This window comes from Numenius arquata, chromosome 1 (assembly GCF_964106895.1).
Source record: "Numenius arquata chromosome 1, bNumArq3.hap1.1, whole genome shotgun sequence".
Classification (NCBI taxonomy): domain Eukaryota; kingdom Metazoa; phylum Chordata; class Aves; order Charadriiformes; family Scolopacidae; genus Numenius; species Numenius arquata.
In genome coordinates, this window is record NC_133576.1 from 101813829 (window position 1) to 101831247 (window position 17419).

Below are 17419 nucleotides of genomic sequence, written 5' to 3' on the forward strand. Positions count from 1 at the left end.
TATATTTTAGTATATTTATCAAGATCTTTCACCGAATAAATCTGTAGTTCTGTAATATAAAAATATATATCCAAATATGAAGGAACATTCTTTAAAATTCCAGACTAGTATATAAAAAAATAATGTGATTAGATAAAGAATAAAAATATTCCTACCCCCCAAAAATACCATTTTTGTACATGGAAACAAAAAAAAATGAGTCCACTATTGAATTTATAGCTTACAGAAAAGAAGCAACACCTGTGGCTTCAGAACGAATAGACCAGAGGAAAGCAGAAGGGCAAAGAAAATCTTTAAATGCAATTATAAAAGATAGTCTTCTCATCACAAAAAAAAAAGGAAAACTAAACAAAACTGAAACAAACCCAAAACCAAAAAACAAACACAAAAACCATCAAAACCCAACCCTATGCTTAGAAAGAAATAAAAATTAGTCACATTCTTTTTAAATCTTTATGAGAAAAAAAAAAGAAGAATGAGGAGAAACAAAAGCTGTGAGTAATATACTTGGGGGGTACAGCACACTTTCTTCGTATATTTTAAATAAAAAACTAAAATCAAACTAAAAAAGAAATACAAATCTCAATCCTGAAAGACTTCAGATGTTTATAATATGATAAATGCTATATTTCTATCAGGCTTTTTCCTGATACCCACAGGAAGGAATACAAGAATTTTCATTAAATCCTTAATTCAAAAGATTTTTTTTTTTTAATTCTATATGAATTTTCACTGTCTAAAATTATGTTTCTAGGTAAACTAATAATCTGAGTTTCCTATTTAGCTACAGAGAGAGGAGCTACTAGAGGGTGAACCTGCATATGCATCTTAAATCCTTAGTTTAGGGTGGTATTCATATTCCTCTGGAAACACTTGTCTCTCTACCTTAGTAATTGAGGGAATTTACATAAAATATTTAAACATAAAGCACATCCTAACTGCCAAACAAAAGCAGGTCAAGGAGTGCACTCCAACACTGACCACTTATTATTTACATTGCTTAACTTCTAGATCATTTCCTAATTCTTTTTTTGATTATTCCATTTTGCCATCTTCATGAAAATCTGAGACAGAGAATACTGGCTTTAAGAATCATGGATGCCAAACGTAGAATCATAGAATCATTGAAAAGTTTGGGTTGGAAGAGACCATAAAAATCACCTAGTTCCAACCCCCCTGACATGGGCAGGGACACCTCCCACTAGACCAGGTTGCTCAAAACCCCATCCATCCCAGCCTTGAAAACCTCCAGGGATGGGGCATCCACAGCTTCTCTGGGCAACCTGTTCCAGTGCCTCACCACCCTCACAGTAAAGAATTTCTTCCTAATATCTAATCTAAATCTCCCCTCTTTCAGTTCAAAACCGTTACCCCTTGTCCTATCCCTACATTCCCTGAAAAGGAGTCCCTCCCCATCTGACATTTGATCTTAGGTACAGGAATTAGCTTCTCCACTTTTATTCAGCAGTATAGCCGTATCTTGCAGGCCTAATTTTCAGGCAGCTAAAATTAAGTGAGGCAAAGTCAAACAGATATAAAGCTGTTATTTAATAATATCTGATAACCTTTTTGAAACATGGGCTGTCAGGCTGCTGAGTAAAACTGTGTCAAGACTTTTGTGTGGCTCCTTTGATCCACTTTATACTGTGGTCCTAGGAAGGAAAAATGAGAAAATAAAACAAGAGCTTCTAAGTAAATAAAATTTAGATATTCTCTTGAAAGATCACAAGGAGCTTATTAACTTCATAGACTTTTCATGTTCCTCTCATGCTTTAAAACTGGTTTTGTCAGAGTTTCTAAATTAAAAAAAAATCAACTACAAACCATTAACATATTTTATTGCAGAATGCATTTGTTTAAATGACCTGGTTGGGGAGGGAGGAAAGGAAAAGATTGTGAATTAGTTAGTTAATAGGTTAGAAAGTACAGAACCACAGATCACAGAATGATATGGGGTTGGAAGGGACCTCTGGAGATCATCTAGTCCAACCCCCCTGCCAAAGCAGGTCCACCTAGAGCAGGTTGCCAGGAACATGTCCAGGCAGGTTTTGAATGTCTCCAGAGACGGAGACTCCACCACCTCCCTGGGCAGCCTATTCCAGTGCTCTTCCACCCTCAAAGTAAAGAAGTTCCTCCTCATGTTTAGGTGGAACTTCTTATATTCAAGTTTGTGCCTATTTCTTCTTGGAATTAAATTAAAATTCAGAGAAAAAACCCCAACATTCGGCACTGGTGAGGCCTCACCTTGAGTACTATGTTCAGTTCTGGGCCCCTCACTACAGGAAGGACATTGAGGTGCTGGAGCGTGTCCAGAGGAGAGCCACCAAGCTGGTGAGGGGTCTAGAGAACAAGTCGTATGAGGAGAGGCTGAGGGAACTGGGCATGTTTAGTTTGGAGAAGAGGAGGCTGAGGGGAGACCTCATTGCCCTCTACAACTACCTGAAAGGAGGTTGTAGAGAGGTGGGTGTTGGCCTCTTCTCCCAAGGGAATAATGACAGGACCAGAGGAAATGATCTGAAGTTGAGGCAGGGGAGGTTTAGGTTAGATATTAGGAAGAATTACTTTACTGAGAGAGTGGTCAGGCACTGGAACAGCCTGCCCAGGGAGATGGTGGAGTCGCCATCCCTGGAGGTATTTAAGAAACGTGTAGACATGGCACTTCAGGGCACGCTCTAGTGCCCGAGATTGTTGTGTTGGGTGTTTTGTTTTGTGTATGTGTTTTTTGGTGGTTTCTTTTTGTGTGTGTGTGTGTGTGTGTATGGTTGGACTTGATGATCTCAAAGGTCCCTTACAACTGTGAAGATTCTGTGATTCTGTAACATTTTGAAACTGGGAAAAAAAAAAAAAAAAGATTCATCTTATGCGCACCCAGAGGATAGATAAGACTTAGAAAGCAAAACAGAAATTACATGTGTGTGCATCTGAGTATAAATATGATTGTGAATGTTATTGTCTTTAGAGAAATAACGCTTGGGCATGTATCTGGTGTATTGAAATGTTGTAGCCACTGCTACTAATGAGGGTCTGGAATTACTGTAGGAGAAAAGTGGAGAAAAGTGTGATTCTTCATGGAGCCAAAGAACTACTTGTTACGTGAGATCAGAGGAAGCGATGTAAAGAAATCAACAGTAGTTGGAATTGCAGGTAAGTAAGAAGCTTCCCAAATTTATGAGTAACTTGAACCTAAATATTTCAAATATCAGATAAGTCAGTGACTCCAATACTGAAACAAGCAAAAATGTAGCTGTATCAATTACTTTTTGTAAAAATGAAATATAGGTCACATCCTCAGATTGCATGGTTCTGCACAGATTGTTTGAATTAAGAGGATTGCTCTGATTTACATCAGTGGGAATTTGGGCTATATAGCATCCTTTTCCCTTCAAGATAAATTTCAGTATCATCTAGTAGTAGCTAAATCATATATACTTTAAAGGGCATAAAAAAGAATGCATTACTATATATCTGGAATATTTTCGCTGAAGGATTTGAACCAAAATATCTGGATCACTGGTTTAAAATTATATTTTGGTCTTTGAATAAATAAAATGTGAAGGACCATGCATATTCTTTGGATTTGGAAGAAGCATTAAGTTCAGTGTCTGTTGCATGCAGTTCAGGGAATGTCTATTACTAAATAATAGTTAAACAATACAAAGGACTTCAAAAATATAATGGGCAGATAAAGCTATTCATATGTGAATAGCACATTATCATCAACTGAATAACAGAATGGAATATCATTTATCATTGTCAGTCACTGGCAACTCATGCACAGTGTAAAAGACTGCTGATTACTGAATAATTTTGAATAATTTTCAAATAAAACTTTACCAGCTTACTTTCCTCTCCTGTTGCAGCAATGGTAATAATGTTATACCTCATTTTCTTACCACCTTTGCATTTGTTTTATATCATTCCTTCAATATTTTTAATTGCCAAAGCAAAAAGAACAGTGAAAATTGTGCAGAAAATCAGTAGAATTTTGAGTCTGATTTCTGTTTAGCATTAAATGTCCTCTGTATGGTAAAATAGGCTTCAACTTGCTAGGAAGAAAATTGATTTTCATTAGATTTAACACCTTTCTGATAATATTTATGCAAAATATTATTCCTAACATAAGAGAATATTATTTTTTTATTATTGTGCCTAAGGAATGGTGTTCTTTAATATTTCTGTTCTTAACACCAGAAGAATTTAAACTTATGTGTGATAACAGTAATGGGTTATATTAATTGGGTTGCTGCTCAGATTGCTATTATAATTACAGATTCATAGATTCATAGATTCATAGATTGGTCCAGGCCGGAAGGGACCTCCAAAGGTCATCTAGTCCGACCTCCCCGCAGTCAGCAGGGACACCCACAACTAGACCAGGTTGCCCAGGGCCTTGTCGAGCTTCACCTTGAATATCTCAAGGGAAGGGGCCTCAACCACCTCCCTGGGCAACCTGTTCCAGTGTTCCACCACCCTCATGGTAAAGAATTTTTTCCTAATATCCAATCTAAATCTCCCCTTCTCCAGCTTAAAACCATTGCCCCTCGTCCTGTCGCTGCAGGCCTTTGTAAACAGACCCTCCCCAGCCTTCCTGTAGGCCCCCCTCAGGTACTGGAAGGCCGCTATGAGGTCTCCCCGGAGCCTCCTTTTCTCCAAGCTAAACAACCCCAGCTCCCTCAGTCTGTCCTCATAGGAGAGGTGCTCCAGCCCCCTGATCATTTTGGTGGCCCTCCTCTGGACCCGCTCCATCAGGTCCATGTCCTTTCTATATTGAGGGCTCCAGACCTGCACACAGTACTCCAGGTGAGGTCTCACCAGAGCAGAGTAAAGTGGCAGAATCACCTCTCTGGATCTGCTGGCAACACTTCTTTTGATGCAGCCCAGGATGTGATTGGCCTTCTGGGCTGCGAGAGCACATTGCCTGCTCATGTCCAGCTTCTCGTCCATCAGCACCCCCAAGTCCCTTTCCTCGGGCCTGCTTTCTAATACCTCATCCCCCAGTCTGTATTTATACTGAGGATTGTTTCTTCCCAGGTGCAGAATCCTGCATTTGCTTTTGTTGAACCTCATGAGGTTCATCTGGGCCCACCTCTCCAGCCTGTCCAGGTCCCTCTGAATGACATCCCGTCCCTCTGGTGTATCGACAACACCACACAGCTTGGTGTCATCTGCAAACTTGCTGATGGTGCTCTCAATCCCTCTGTCTATGTCTTTGATAAAAATGTTAAACAGTACTGGTCCCAGGACAGACCCTTGAGGGACACCACTAGTCACTGCTCTCCATCTGGACTTAAAGCCATTGAGTACCACCCTCTGGGTGCGACCATTCAGCCAATTCCTTATCCACTGAACCGTCCACCCATCAAATCCGTATCCCTCCAATTTGGCAAGCAGGATGTTGTGAGGAACCGTGTCAAAGGCCTTACAGAAGTCCAGATAGATCACATCCATAGGTCGCCCCTTGTCTACTGACCTAGTCACTTCATCATAGAAGGCCACTAGGTTAGTCAGGCAGGACTTGCCCCTAGTAAAGCCATGTTGGCTGTCCTGAATCATCCCCCTGTCCTCCATGTGCCCAAGCATGGCGTCCAGAAGGATCTGTTCCATGATCTTCCCAGGCACAGAGGTGAGGCTGACAGGTCGGTAGTTCCCAGGGTCCTCCTTTCTTCCCTTTTTAAAAATGGGTGTGATGTTTCCTCTGTTCCAGTCTGCAGGGACTTCACCTGACTGCCATGGCTTTTCGAATATCATGGAAAGTGGCTTTGCAACTTCATCAGCCAGTTCCTTCAGGACTCTGGGATGGATTTCATCAGGTCCCATGGACTTGTATATCTTTAGATTCCTTAGGTGATCACGTACCATGCCTTCAGTTATAGTGGGATGATAATTATAGTGGGATGATAGTTATAGTGAGATAATCTACACTCCCTCCAATCTGAAATGCTGTGAAGATCCACCAGAGAAGAAGTCTTCACTACAGTATAGATTTAACTTAATTTCAAAGTTTTAAGCTAGAAAAGCAAAAGAGAGGCAAATGAAAACATAGGAAATGATTATCAATGAGAATCTTTGTGTCCAGTTCCAGTGCCTTATTTAGGTGGTTCTTTATCTGTTCCTGGAGTTTCACTAAATTGCAGTAGAGTATGGCAATCAAGTATCCCAATATAGGTAGGCACTATAGCTCAGAGTTAGGCAGGATTTAGTCAGATTAGTTAAATGAGCAAGACTGAAGGAGCAACTTCTTAGAAAAGGGACAGTGAAGATATTTTAACCCTTGAATTCTTTCCAGGTAAAACTAGCCATGAAGTTAAATGATACTTAAGACCTCATCAATGCAGGAAATGGTCAGAAAGATTAAATGTAATTATGGAAGCAAAAGGATCAAGGAAAAGCTATAATGCTAGCTTTGTCAAGCCTGGTTTGTAACTCCAATTATAATTCACCTAACAATTTTATTTAAAATCTTGGATAAGACTTTTATACAGTAATCACTAGACATGGTACTCCAGTGCTGGTTTCTGATTGCAGGTGGTGCAATTGTTAATGAATTTCCAGGGTAATTAAGATTTCCAAAGAAAAGGGAGCATTTTTATTATACTCTCTAATTCTATTTGTTCAAATAGCTCTGAAGAATTTGCACAACTAATGTAAAAAACTGTCCAATGGCTGCCATTAATTTGTCTGAGAAACTGTCCAATAAAGCTTCCACATGAGGAAAAAAGGAATAGATAGCAGATATCAGAAATTGAGTCTCCACAGCTATGTCTGCTTGAGAGTGCTAAATAGATATTGAGAGATTTTCTGTAATTTGAATTACAGATATTTTTCCCACATGAATAAGTTCAGTTCTGGTCTGCATAAACTTGCTATGAACACTGTGAAGAAATATTGAAATTAGAGAAATAACAAATGGTAATTGTAGGCAGTACCTTGCAATCTTTTTGGATTTTTAATTTAATAATTTGCCATGATTTTTTTTTTTTAGTTGGAGTCAATGTCCCTAACCTTTTCAGAGTTCTGCTGGGTGAAACTGTCATGATCTAGAATTTCCATGTCTCATACCCAGCCTTTTTATCCTTAAAGATATTCAGTCTTCTTATCATGAGTATTCTCTTCTCGTTTATGTTTCTCTTTTGTGAACCTCAATCCAGATTTATAAGAGTTAATATTTTAGAGTAAAATACAACAGGTATTATCATAATTTCTGAGTTATGTTGCAGATGAAGAACACAAAAGAAAAAAAAAAAGGAGGCACGGTCATATTCAAAGAATCAAAACATCAACTGGTCTTTAAACAATGTGGTAAGAGGTTAAGAAGGAAAATAATTTGTAGAATGATGAATATTTTAAAAAATGTGTTTGTGAACTTTTATTTTTAATTTAATGGAATATTTTTTATTTCTTCTACCCAGCAAGATAAATTGAATATTTAAATCTAAAAAATGCTTTGAAGTAAAAAGCTGTCCAGCTAAAATATTTTTGTGAAGATATGGATTACATATTTAATTTGGAAGATAATAATTAATTGGATACAGTATTAAAAGTCATATATAATTGGGGTATATGACAAGATGTCAACAACAATTCAGTGGCCATATTTTAAAAGTCTTTTCCAGTTGAATAAGGATTCGTTTTTGACTATATACATTTCCTTAAATTTAAATATTTAATTAAAAATAATATAAAAATAATGCCAAGAGCAAAGCTTATATTATCTTTTATATTCTTACCTGCTCATTTAACTGTTCACTACACTTAATGACAATATTTCTCCTACTTTCACTAGTACAGACTCAAGCCACTAATTCATGTTAAAGTGAACAGACTTTCTTAACGCTGGATAAGCACTTAGAAAAATTACCTGTGCTGAGCCTCTCTAAATCTTCTCACAGATACCTTTATTTTGGATTAGCAAAATTATATAATGTGTAGATACCATGTACACATATATATGCATATATTCATATTACACACTTATTAAAGAATAAGTAGTTATTTTTTAGAACAGGAGTAAATATTGAGATCACAGATTTTAAAGCAAAAAAAATGTTTTGTTTGTTTTTTTGTTTGTTTTTAATTTAACACAATTGCAGTTTCTTAAAACTGGAAGACTATATGATCCAAAATATTGACCACTTGGTCACTTATGAATAAATGAAAAACAAGTATAGCATAGCTCTGAAGCTCATTATTCTAACAGGTATTTTTAAAGTATTTTCAGATAATTTTAAACCATTCTATATATCATGTTATCCTTATATTCTTACCTTTAAAAAAAAAAATTATGTCATATTCTTATAAACCTTTGGCTAGTAGAGTTTCTCAGCAGCAATGTTCTGTTTTGTAACCATTATCTATATGAGTATGAGAGAAAAATAGTACAATAAAAAAGAATAATATATTACGGAGATCTCAATTCTTTTAATTTAACTTTAGTTATCTAAAACTTTGAGGATAGGTTTAACTCAGGATTTTATACACAAAAATTTAGCTGTATTAGAATAGAATTGAAGACACTAGACTAGACTAGACTAGTTCAGCTGGAAGGGACCTGCAACTATCATCTAGTCCAACTGCCTGACCAATTCAGGACTGACCCAAAGTTAAAGCATGCTACCAAGGGCATTACCCAAATGTCTCTTAAACTCTGACAGTCTTGGGGCATCAGTCTCTAGGAAGCCTGTTCCAGTGTTAGACCACCCTCTAGGTACAGAAAGGCTTCCTAATGTCCAGTCTGAACCTTCCCTGGTGCAGCTTTAAACCATTCCCATGCATCCTGCCACTGGATACCAGGGAGAAGAGCTCAGCACCTTCCTCTCCACTTCCCCTCCTCAGGAAGCTCTAGAGAGCAATGAGGTCACCCCTCAGCCGTCTTTTCTCCAAACTTGATAAGCCCAAAGTCCTCAGCTGCTCCTTATAGGACATTCCTTCCATCCTTTTCACCAGCTTTGTTACCCTTCTCTGGACATGTTTAAGTACCTTCACATCCTTTTAAATTGTGGGGCCCAGAACTTCACATATTACTCAATGTGAGGCCACATAAATGCTGAACATAGCAAGATAATCACCTCTTTTGATCAGCTGGCGGTACTGTGTTTGATTCACACCAGGATGCAGTTTGCCCTCTTGGCTCCCCAGGGCACACTGCTCACTCATATTGAGCCTGCTGTCGACGACCACCCCCAGATCCCTTTCTGCAGGGACGCTGCCTGCTTTATGTGGATGCCTCGGATACTTTCAGCATCTGAAATGGCAGCTGTGAATAAAACCATGTGTGGATAACTGAATTCAGCCTAATGAAGTCTAGGGAGTCACCACACCATTCAGCTCATTCTAAAGTAAGGTAACATTTGCTTCGTTGAATAGCCATATGGGTTATCTCTCATCAACTATGATGGAAGACTAAATATATGACTTACAGGTAGACTCCATAATTAAGCATCTAAATATATATAATGTAAATTTTTAAACTCTATCACACTCATTGTCTGTTTCAGCAGAGACCAGTAGCAGCCGTAAATTAGAAGTGCACTAAAATGGCATATCTAACTGTAGATGTGTTTTGTGACACTGTGATGGCACAGCCTGATTCAATTTTATAAAACTATGTATGTGATGTGAGAGGGACATCAGAGGAGCAAAGAAAAGTGTAGTTGAACTTAAGGAGCATCCAAGTAAGAAAAATTTCCAGCGAAAATGGTAAGAAACCCACAAAGAACTGGAAATGCGTGGGACATCTTCCTGAATACACAGGAAAGGTGACTGACAGGAAGGGAATGGAAGGGAATGGAATGGAGGGGAGGGGAGGGGAGGGGAGGGGAGGGGAGGGGAGGGGAGGGGAGGGAGGCAAGAAGTTTTATAACTTTGAATAAATGTGGTATGATAATGTATTTCAAAGGCAGATTAAAAAAAAAAAAAGCTACTCAGACTTTAAATACAAGTTACTTTTTCCTTAACCATCCAGTCACGATTATTTGCTTACAGTCCATGTCCAACATTTAGACAAATAAAAATGAGATAACTCCCATCTAAAGTCAGATTTCTGGAGAAAGACAAGGAAGGTGATCAGAAGAAAGAAATGTGAGAGAAAAATAGAGCTAGAAAAGAAATAAGGAATGCATATAAAGAACTTAACAGAGAGACAAGATTTTTCCTTGACTGAGATTAGAATAAGAATGGATAGAACATATGAAAGACAGCATATTCTGCCAATGACTGAAAGGCATAAACCACTTCTGTAGGTTATTATCAGAGAATTAGTAGGATTTACAGAAGGGATCTTTTCTGATGGTTTGATGCTGTTTTGCAGTTGTGTGCATTTTTATTACTATGGGTAACAGGATTAAGCACTGAATAATTATAAGGCTTTTATTGGTCTTTTTCATTTTTTTCCCCCTTCCTATTATTTTAACCCTAATGTTCATAATATTTGTTTTCGCAGGACTTAACAATGAACAATAAACCAAAAAGCTTGTATTAGCTCATTATGAAGCAGTATACAGTATGCTATACACTAAATAGCCTCTGTTATCCTGGATATAAATGTATCAGCAGCCATACCCTCATACTTTGAAAAACAGATAAATTTATTTCCTAATGAAAAGCATTCTGCAAATAGCTCGGTATGATATGTACCACAATTCTTATGAAGACTAGTAACTAACATTTCCTAAATGCTGTCTAACTCATTTTTCAAAACTTTCAGACCTATGTTCATATCATTATCTTTGTCCATATCTTATTTAGAATGCATATCAATGAAATATCCCAATGGTAATGAGTGGCCAGAGTTTTTGCCTTTATATTGTTTTTTTCTTAAATAAAATCATGATTTATACACAGGTTGTAGTCTCTAAGTTTTAATAGAAAGTTAAAGAAGCAGCCTCTCTGAATATTGTGAAAGCTCCTACTAAGGAAATCCAAACTTTAAATTACAGAAGAGAGAATCAATACTAATAATGTGAGTATATAGAATATTTTTGTAAAGAAAATAAATAACACTGACAATATAGATAAAACAATGACTTTTTACTGTTAGTGAATAGAAGTATGGGAAAGTAATTTAAGTTTTACAGGGGGGTTTATGATTATTGCCTTACATCATCAACTGCTAGGAGTCAATGTATGCTTTACCATCTATTTTCAGATTATTATACTTATAAAAATGTATTAGCCATCATATACAACAGATGGGCATAAGCTGTGTAGACATAATATTGCTGTGTAAGAAATCTCAGAAATGGCAATAAATTTTGTCATTACCTTCCATTGAAGATCAGATTAGAAGATCTATGAAATTAAGTGAGTGGGAACTTTCTCATGAATTTCAGCTGGAGCTGAAAAGATAGTTCAAAGTAGGCTTGGACCTACCAGGTGTCCGTTAAGACAGAAAGACCAGAAACATCAGGATATTACAAGTTATAAAAAGAAGGTGCTATCTGATCAGAGTTGAGGATCAGGCATAAGTTGCCAAGTAAGATTCCTCTCAGGACCCATAGAAAATTGCTTTTCTTCTGTAAATTCTGATGATTACCTATTTTCTTCATACTTCCCTGAAGAAGCTTCCTTCTTTGTAAAAAATGTCTGTTTCCATTATACCCTGTCCATCCCATCCTGAAGTGTTCTTCGAAAGGAGCGATCTCGGTTTTTCCCCAGGCCTCCCTCTTCCATGGTCATTCAAACCGTCCACCATCAAAGACAAGCCTCCAGAGTAGTCTCCTCTGGTACATAGACACAGACATTAAAATAAAAACAACACAGACTAACAAGATGTCACAACACATCTCTCAAATCAGTATTTTTTTAATTCTGAATTTCACTGAATTTCACTGAATTTTTTTTAGAGTTGGAAGGGACCATATAGATCATCTAGTCCAACTCCCCTGCTGAAGCAGGATTGCTTAGAGAATGCTACTCAGGACTGCATCCAGGCGGGTCTTGAAAATCTCCAAAGAAGGGGACTCCACAACCTCCCTGGGCAGGTTCTAATTCCATTGTTTCTATATGTTATAGAAGAGATGAGATTATGTCAGTTTATTAATATATATTCAGTTCCTAGATTTCAAAACACGTTTATAGAAAGCATCCATGACTTTCTACTGAAGTAGAGTTATACATTTATAATTTTTTTAAAGTTCATGGAGAGTTCTGATGAACTAATTAACTACTTAATCTGCATTGAAATACCTTTATGCTGTAAAAAGTTAGATAAAATATTTGTTCTCACATTTCTAATCAATTTTACTGTTTCCCATACCAGTACTGCTTCAGTTTTGTAACTAGCACTATTGTAAAACAGAAGATAGATGTGCTTTAATAACAAAAATTTTGCTTGTTACTTATTTTTAGAATACATCATTCAGAAGCTATTTAAAGATGCAAATTATTGTAGCAAAACATCATGGGGCCATAAAGATTTATAAGCTGTTAAATGATCTTCAGGGCAGAAGCAAATAACATGTAACACCTGGCATAGACAGTATGTTTAACGATAATACAAATCCTTTATGGTACATTAACACCTTCAGAAATGAATAATGTCCTAAAATCAATTCCACAAAAAGTTACAGATGAGGGTCAACATGTAATGTAATTGCACTGAACAAAATTAGCAAATAGAATTTATCTAACTCCTTTATGCAAGCTCTCTTACCATTAATATTTCCCAATAAACAGAATTTAAGGTGTGTTTGTGATGGATGATATTTATTTCCTTGAGGATCTGAACTATTTTGCTATTTATCAGAATTAGAGCTATTACGCATCCTATTCCTCATTACGTGCCTAATTAATTTGCTGTATTAAAAATTCATCTTACTTTGTTCTGATCAGGCAAGCCAAAACCTTTTAATTTCATTGTGCTCAAAAGATTAATTTTCTCTGATATTGTAAGGGCTAATAATTTATTCATATTACCTGAATCAATCAGAAAATCACTTTTTCCCCACACACATTTATTGCAAAGCTAGAGGGCTTCTCTAGGCATTTATTTTCCTGTAAATTTGAAATATTTAATTGGCAGTAATGGTGCTAGATTGAACTACACAATGGAAAATTTTGCAACGCACAGAGTGATATATAATTGCTTCCCAGTGAAAGTAACGTAGAAAATGGTCCTGCTAAACACCATACCTTTAGTGAAATTAAATGTTTTTTTCTACTTTGAAAGATAACTAAGGGCTTGTGAAAACTAAGCATAACTTTTGCTTTTTGAATAATCAATTCCATGACTTATTTTTCAATGTATCAAGAAATCTGAACAATTAAAATTTCTATGACAATGGTGTCAAGATTTAAAAAACAAACAAACAAATAATTGGAGTGACAGTCTACATATTCTTGCATTCAAAAGTCTGGATAATTTTGATAAAAGATGATCTTTGTTAAAGACATATTCAGTTCAGCTATGCTACTTGAAAATGTTACATTATAGATGTAGTTGTACATATCTGAAATGCATATATGATGAAATATGCCATTTTATCTTCTACTTAAGATTTTTTAGTCTGTTGGAAAATACTATGACTTTACAAATTTTCTGATAATTGAACTTTTGTCATTAAACAGTCTTTATTAAGATTTTTACCTCTGATATCTTTTCTTAGAATTATTAAAGTGCAAACATAAGTCATTGTGTTTGATCAAGATTAAATACAATGTTAAAACTTCAAATTCTAATATTGGCTGAAAAATTACAATTGTATTTCTCCTCACCACCACCTTTTAGCCCACTGTATGATGCAACTGTTTTACATGAAAACTAACTTTAAAACCAAAACCTGAAAAGCTTCTTCTAACTATGGGCTTATATTAACTCAATGTTCAGAATTTTCACTGAGAAATATGATGGCTAAGATGTTCCATTTATCACTGGCTTAGGATGAGATTTATGTTGGCAAACATTAACTATCTTTAAATTTGGCATATAGGCTAAGACAAACTATGGTGATTAATTTCATTTCAGAGTAAAAGAGAAGAGACTGAAGACATATGACCATAAGATGGATGGAAAGAATAGGCATTTTTAGTTTTTTTTTTTTCCATAGATGGCTTGATAGGTACTTAACTTATAGAAGGACTAAGAGAAGCTAGTTGAATCCTATCCTGGATGAATGAAATTAAAAAATATAATCATTCACCTAAAAGCATATCTGTGCAATACAATATAGGTCAAAAAAGAAAGGATCCACTTGTGACACTAATGGAGTATTATAATTTCTGGTGTCCAAGAACTTGCCATTGTCTTCACTTTTCTGCAGGATAAAATGCCACTTAGAGATCTGTCTATGACCTTATAGACTTTATTTTTAAGGAAACAAATATTATATTTCCAATATGCATTAAAAATCGTAACAAAAATATCTTTTTTTTTTTGGTGATTTAACCCTCACTACGACAGTCATAAGCACAGACCCTAACCCAAATAGGACAATACCTTTTGTTAATGTCATCAACACATTTGTATAATAAATTCAAAATATTACAAGAGGTCAAAGAGCTTAATTCTGAAGCTTTCTGAGTCTTGTTTGACTTACTTTTCATTTTTCTTCAGATTTTTACCCATAACAAAGTGAAAAATATAAAATGAATATATTTTTTATAATAAAATTTTACTGTGTTTTAAAGACATGAAAGCCCCTTTATTTTTGCTGTTAGAACTACGGAGAGGTATATGTTCAATTAAAGTATTTCTTTTTATCGAAATCTTTTTATTAATATTTGACTTTTTATCTAAAAAGACAACCTTAATTTCATGTAAAATTATTTATCAAAAAATTATCAAAAGCTGCTCGATAAGGGTCTAATCCCATAGCCCTTATTATATAGGGGTAAAAAACGAAACCAAAACCAAACAACAACAAAAAAACACAACCAAAACCAACATCCTGAACCTGCAGAGTGGAAGTGTGACTGTCCAGCAAAGTGGTTGAAACACAGATCCATGAAGGATGAGTCCCAGTTCCTAGTGCAACACATGCAAATGCCGTTTCATGTAAAACAGTTACACAAACAGGTGTTGGAAAGAAAACTCAAGGTCTGGGTTCTGACATTTTGGATTAGTAGTCATACCTTTAGGCAACAGTTAACCTTAAACTACTCTCCACAAAGGTAAGAAATTTGAGGATTAACTAGCTTAAGAAATAGAGATCTCCAAGATACTGGGTAGTGAATAGAAAGGCATAGCAGTTTCTCCACCTCAAAGCTCACATCTTAAGGTATTTTCTTTTCAGGCAGACGACTGCCTTTTATAAGCAATAGGATCCTGAAGAGCTGTATAAATTATTCTTTATGAATAGGAGATTCACAGGATTGCACCTCTCGGGCTACATCTATCCCAGCAAACTAAAAAAGAAAGTCATGTGCTTGAAAGCTGGCCCATGCTTCTCTGTGCTATTTGACTGCCTGCTTGCTCCTTGGCATGTATTGTTCCGCAATGGCTAGCAGACTTCCAGAAGAGATTCAGACATGGAGTGGGGGATAACAAACTCATTGTAAACAGCCCGGTCAAGGCCACCATGCTCTGCGACAGAAGAAAATCTAGATGTGAATCACCATTTCACGCACCTGTGGGAACAGAGAATAGGTCTTGGCCTCTTTTATGGCACACAAGCATAGCCTAACACAAAAAGACCTAGTTTTTGGATCCCATGCTAGGGATAGGCATAAATATTTGTTGCTATGTGAAAACACTTATTTAAATGTGTATAGAACTTTAAGGTCAAAAGCTGCTTGATTGCATAGTTAAACATTCCCATGATTAAACACCACTGAACATGAGTTTTTAAGAATCTAATTTTAGATTCAGGTCCTGTAATTTCCATGTGTAATTTTGCTTCAGTTACCTTTTTAGACCTCTTTTCTGTATAACAACCAGCTTCAACCTAGTTTTCCCTCGCACTGTCTAAAATCCCAGAAATCATACTTCTCTAGGATTTATGTATCAATTATTAGACAATTTCCCCATCAACACAGCAGATGTTAAGAATGAGACATTGCAACACTTGCCTAAAAGCATCGATCATCCGGCAGCATGGGGAAACTAGGCACAGTTAGGTAGCAGTAAAACTTACTTAACATAAGGAGTGATAAGGAGCCCGCACTACCTCCTCAGTCCTGTACGCAGTTACAGACCATGTGTTTACAGGGCCCAGTTCTGTTAAATATGTGCATAGGTTTATATACATTACTGTAATGCAATTGGCGTAAATGAATTTCTGGATTTGAAAAGTTTATTATACAGACATATCTAGGAGATTCTGATAAAACACCCCTTGTAAAACATGAATTCGAAATCTGATAACAAAACCCAGACTTCAAGGTCCTTATATAAATTGCCATATAGTATCAAGTCTTTGTTCAATCAGGCATGATTTTTCAGCATGATACTCTGCAGTCTTTAATTCCTGCCAAAACCAAACACACATACCTTCATAAATCCCTCATGATCTTTTCTTGTCTAAAGCTGCATATGCCTCCTGCAGCCTTCTGCTTTGTTGCATGAACAATTCATAGAAACATCATAAGCTGGTTGCATATGCGATTTTTTAATGCGCAAACCACATTTTAATTGTTTGGTTGGCTTAATGGTACTAATATACTTAAATGATACCAACGGATTTTAGTTATTCAGTAGTGGTGTTGCATATAGGAACACTGTGATGTAATGATATAAAATTAAGAGGGTTTGAGGTTTTTTTGGTTTTACTTTTAATAACAGCTATTAACTAATGTATATGGAAAGTACACTCTATTGATATGAGTCTTGTGATGCAAACTTCTTTTGATTTGTTCAATTTCAGCCCCACACAATAAGTTAATTGAATTTATTTTCTCAACATATTGGCTGCATTCTGAAATGTTTTATATTGTAATGTTGCAGCATATTCATGCGTGTTTGGCTATTAGTAAACAGATATCACAAATAAATATACATTTTATATATATAGCAAGACTAGCAATAAGCTCAGATTGATGTATTGCAATATAAAAAAACAGGGGTTTCAGATGAAGCAGAGGTTTTAGACCTGAATTTAGATTTTTGCTAAACATAGGCTTATATATTCAAAATTGAAAACCTGATAGTCCTCTGTCAACCGCTGCCTGACAATGAAGCATAGAAAAAAAAGTTAACTTGAGTGACAGTTTGACTAGAAGATTCCTTAGTTTCTTCAGGATGTGCTTCTCCATATAAGAGAGTTTTTCTGCACTTGTAAGAGCTCAGCAGTTCTGTGAGTAAGCTGATGTGGTTGAGGTCTGCAAAACTTTTAAAAGTATGAGCAAATCTTGTAAAATGACTACTGTAAGTATATATGTGTGTGTGCAAATATATATATAAAGAGGAGTTGTTCTAATTATTAAGTAAATAACTAGCTAGAAGTTTCAGAAAAATGGTGGAAATAATGGTTTCTGTGCTTTCTTCTGT